Source organism: Dromiciops gliroides, chromosome 3, assembly GCF_019393635.1.
Source record: "Dromiciops gliroides isolate mDroGli1 chromosome 3, mDroGli1.pri, whole genome shotgun sequence".
NCBI classification, from domain to species: Eukaryota; Metazoa; Chordata; class Mammalia; order Microbiotheria; family Microbiotheriidae; genus Dromiciops; species Dromiciops gliroides.
The window spans coordinates 312,069,006-312,074,048 of NC_057863.1; positions in this window are offsets into that span (position 1 = coordinate 312,069,006).

Below are 5,043 nucleotides of genomic sequence, written 5' to 3' on the forward strand. Positions count from 1 at the left end.
ATATTGTACTGCATTTTACTTTTTAATACATCCATTTTTAATGTATGTGTACAAAGCATGCACAGATATTCCCTGCCTACTTCTGGATGCCATATGTGACTTAGCATTTGAGCATCTAAGAAATTACAAACTCCCTGGATTCTTCCTACCACATGGTAACCAAGTGCTGAAAGGACTTAACATTTTGGTACATTGTCACAAATCTCAAAAAGTCCCTTAGTTCTTCCTCATCCTGTGACAACAGAGGAGAGTGGGGGAAAGGCATTAATATATAAATTAAAAGAAGACAACTCTGGTTTAGTCTCTCAGTTTTGAATCTCCCATGTGGCAAGCACTCTGTATTTAGTCTCCCCATGTTGGGGTGGGGTAAGAGAAATAATAGCATATGTATAGTACTTTATGGTTTGCAAAGTGTTTTACAAATACCATCTCATTTTGAGCTTGCAACAACCCTAGAAGGTAGATATTTTTATCACCATTTTAAAATCAGGAAACTGATGCAGATGTTAAGTGATGCATCCAGGAATACAAAGTTAGTATATATTTGATGGCAGATTTAAACTTAGTTCTTCCAGCTCGCAAGTCAAGTACTCTATCCATGGCACCTAGTTGCCAGTAATCTCTACCTTACTTCCACTCTCACATGGATCATGGACTCATTTAGGTGAGCTTGTATCTGAACTCCTACCTGCCTATTCCGTTTTGTGCCTCCTTTTCTGTGTAGGGGACAAACGTCAGCCTCAAAGCGGAAATGACATCTTGAGCTCAAGAGGTCAAGATATTTTCATTCTAATGTGAGAAATAATTAGTTGCAAGAGTTTGGGGTTGTTTGTGTCAGTGACAAGAATGAGTTGGGAGGAAGGCATGCTTCTAAATCTGTGAAAACAAGCCCCAAAATGAAGATTAGCCTAAGTCTAACTCTTTTTCCAGGAGACATGCCAGGAGTCATTTGGATGGTACAAAGCAAAGGTAAAATGTAAAATGCCTAATCAACACTCCCACAAACTACTTTATGTTATGATGAGGTTTTAGTATCAGTCTTCCAAGAGTGAGTAAGTTATTTAAAGTACGGTCAATCTCCACATATCAGTTTGAATGTGTGTGTTTTAGCCATACACACACACACATGCATACATACTTGTTCCATATTTTATTTATTGAATACTCTTCTACTAACCCTTTTGAGAATACCCTAGATAGGAGCCTAAATCTAAGCTTTAAATAATTTGTTCCTCTGGGCTCTGAGGTAGGAATTTAAGGAGACAAAGAATATGAGAAAAAGAAGTCTTAGACCACCTCCAATTTAAGACCAGGATCCACCAGGATTGAACCTGGTCCACTATACCTGTGTTGAGAGAACATGGGTCCTTTTAATAGAGGAGAGAATGGTCCCAGCATTCCAGCTTCTTCTATAGGCCTATCAGTGATTTCTCAGTGTTAGACATTAAGCTATACTATTAGATCTCACATCACTTAACACTTTTGGAGCACAGATTCATGAAAAAAATAGAATCTAGAGCATTGATGCTTTCAGTTTGGGAATAAGGACCCCAAAGAAGGAGGAATTTCACCAAAAAATCACAAGAGGGTAACAGAGAAAAATTTCTTATGGTGAGGGAGCAAAATTGGATGTTCTCTAAGATTTCCTTAGACAAGGAAATGGCAGAGCACTCCAGTAGCTTTGCCAAGAAAACCCCAAATGGGGTCACTGAATCAGACACAACTTAAATGATATAATAACCACAAGATTTCTTCCAACTCTATTATTCTATCATCCTCATGAATACTTATATCATTTCTGTTATTTCTGTGTTATATTAATAATACTTTTGAAAGACAGCATGGCATAAAAGAAGAAATACTGAACTTGGACTCATAGGAGTTCAGACCCCAGTTCTGCCAATTTTTACCTGTATGTCATTAGACAAGTCACTTTACTATCTAAAAGTTCAACTTCCTCATTTGCAAAATTATGGATTGAACTAGATTGTTTCTAAGACCCATTCTATACTCCCATCTACTTGAGTAATATTCTTTTCAGATTGTCAAGAAGAACTGAACTTTAAAGAATGGGAATAGGAAAAATATGGACCAAAATTGATGGGCAATCATGCTCATTAATTTCAATTCAACAAATACTTCTTGCTTGTTTTCTATGGCCAAATGAAAACTAAAGGTAAATAAGAACTAGTCTTCACCCTCAAGGAATTTACAATCTAATAAAGGAGACCTCTTATTTATATTGACTGTAGTTCAAACTGTAACTATAGTTCAAAGTAGAATGTGATAAAAAGCATATGGTATAAAAAGTTCTATGAGAATGACTTCTTTATAGTTAATTTATGAAGTGAAATAAGACTTTTTTATCATGAATTCTTTAAGTAAAAACAGACTATTACTTTAGGGAGAAAATGACTATATTTTCACATTTACCTAACTTCATTAGGTTTCAAACTGTGGACTCCAAGAAGGGCATGTAGATTTAAATTATGCACCTGTGTAGTAACCTCACAAACATGACCTCCAAGAACATATTCCTAAAAGAAAGGTATGCCATTTTTTTTTCCTTTAGAAAGGCCATGTGCTTCCATTCTTTTTAAAGTCTGTTTTTTATTTCACTTAGTGGAGGTATAAAGAATGAAATATCCTCTCAGCAAACACTGCATTACCATCAAGTTGCTATACTAATTTGTTTTAAAAGCTATACTGATATTTACTCAAGAAATTTATATGTGAATTACTTTTTTTTTCATTTTCCTTTGTAGAAATCATGGGAGAGAAAATAATCCACATTTCTATAATTCTTTAAAGTTTCAAAGTATCTGCCTCACAACAATTACATTGTGAAGTAAATGACATAAATATTACTATCCCCATTTTAGGTGAGTAAATTGAGCCTCATACAGGTTAAAGGATTTGCTCAGTATCCCGCAACTAGTAAGTTTCAGATCCAGGACTAGAGCCAAGGTCTTCTGATTTCAAGTTGAGTGTTCTTTTCACTACACCACAGATCCTCTCAGTTTCTAAGCTGGCTTTAGTTCAGTTGTGAAATTTAGTTCAGTTGCTAAATTAGCTAAGGTGGTCCATCTGGCTTCTAATTCTCCCATTTTCCTAAATTGTGTCTTCATTAAAGCAAATTTATTTATATCATTCTTAACAGGCATTGCATTCCAGAAATTAACATATTTTAAACTAAAATCAAGAAATCATAGCACAGACATGGACTTCTCATAATAAATACCCAAATTGAAAAGAGGCAACCTAAAAAGAGGATTGTTTCCTACCCACATACCAACAACCTTGGTTTTTAAAAATCTGGTTTAGTTTTCCAAATGAATAATTTAAGATACTTTCCAATAAGAATGCCAATTGGAAGAATAAAGTGGGAAATAACAGGGAATATGAGAAAAAACAAAGGAGCAACTGACTAAGAAAGGAACAACAACATTTGTAAAAGCCCATCATTTATGTATTCCATTTTACAACTTTAACAAAGGATTCTAATCTTTTTGTTCTTTACCTAAGAGATTTTGTCTAGGTAGTCTATCCCACACATATGCTTGACTCCTTTCAAATAACAAGAACCTTTAATGATACATTTCATGCAATAAAAGCCTCTACTTATTTCCACCTACAGTTGAAAGAATAAAACATTAGTAATATTTTTAGGAAAGGCAATTTTCATTAGGTGAGAAATAATGTGGTAGGGTAGCTAAGTGGCACAGTGAATAGAATGCTAAGCCTGGAAGTCAGGAAGACTTGTCTTCCTGAGTTTAAATCTGCTCTCAGACACTTACAACTTGTGTGGCCCTGGGCAAGTCATTTAACCCTGTTTGCCTCAGTTTCCTCATATGTAAAATGAGCTGGAAAAGGAAATGGCAAAACCACTTAAGTATCTTTGCCAAGAAAATCCCAAATGAGGTCATGTAGAATCAGACAAGAGTGAAATGACTAAACAATGTGGTATAGTGAAAAGCATCCTAGAGTTAAAAGCAAAGGTCATTCTAAGTATGAGCCAGGTGTGTATAGCATCCTGGTGAAAATTACAATTGGCCCTTTTCCCTTGAAGGTTACCTTCCCTCACCCCAGAAGTAATGCTCTTAGCCTCACCCACCTCTAGGCTCGGTTATGGTCAGAAGAAATCTATGTTCCAAAACTACCTCTTTTACTTACTAATTGTGTCACCATGGGCAAATGACTCATCCTCTCTAAGCCTACATTAGGATCTATTCTAGCCCCTAGCAGATTCAAGAAACCTCCATACATGATATAACAAGAGAAAGCATTGAAGGAATATAAACCTGTAAATGTACTTATCACATCCTTCAGAGATTGGTCCAGGCAAGTTAAGAGTTAAGTAAAAAAATTCAGAATAAGAATAAATTTGATGGCACCTTATATTGTTAATAATATGTTCCTTGAGCCCTGAATATCTTTACCCTAATGAGTTATTACTGTCTCTATAGTGCTGAGGACATCTGGGCTCTAGGAAATTTACAGATAATTGTCTCACAATCTAGTTAATGTTATGAAAACAAGCCACAATATCTCAGATGCTTTCTCACCTTAGAGGATCTCTTTGGTCCTCTGGCCCTCTCTTTCCATTAGTGAGTTCTTTCTGGGAGGGAGGGAGTATGCAAGCCAGTCATCCTTCATTCCTTTCTTGCCCTACAAACTGATCTGGTATCACAGGAGACCCCTCAGATTGTTGGGAAGGCACACTTCAAAGGTAAATTCTGAAAACTCACAGAATCCTTCCTTTCAAGCTTTCCGAGGGTATAAATAATATCCTTCAATAAGTCTCATTAAGACACATAAGGTGAGAAGGCCTTATATGGTGGCAAAGTCTGGAGAGATTATCTTTCCCAAGTTACATAACCTAGAACTAACCAAAACACTGCAGATATGGCCTGAACAACAGCAAAAGTCAACAGTACACCTTCCTTTATCCTGTACATTATAACTCAATGAGATCAAATAAGCCTCAAGGACTTATATATGTTATACTATATCAACTCATATAGACCTCATAATTCATTAAAA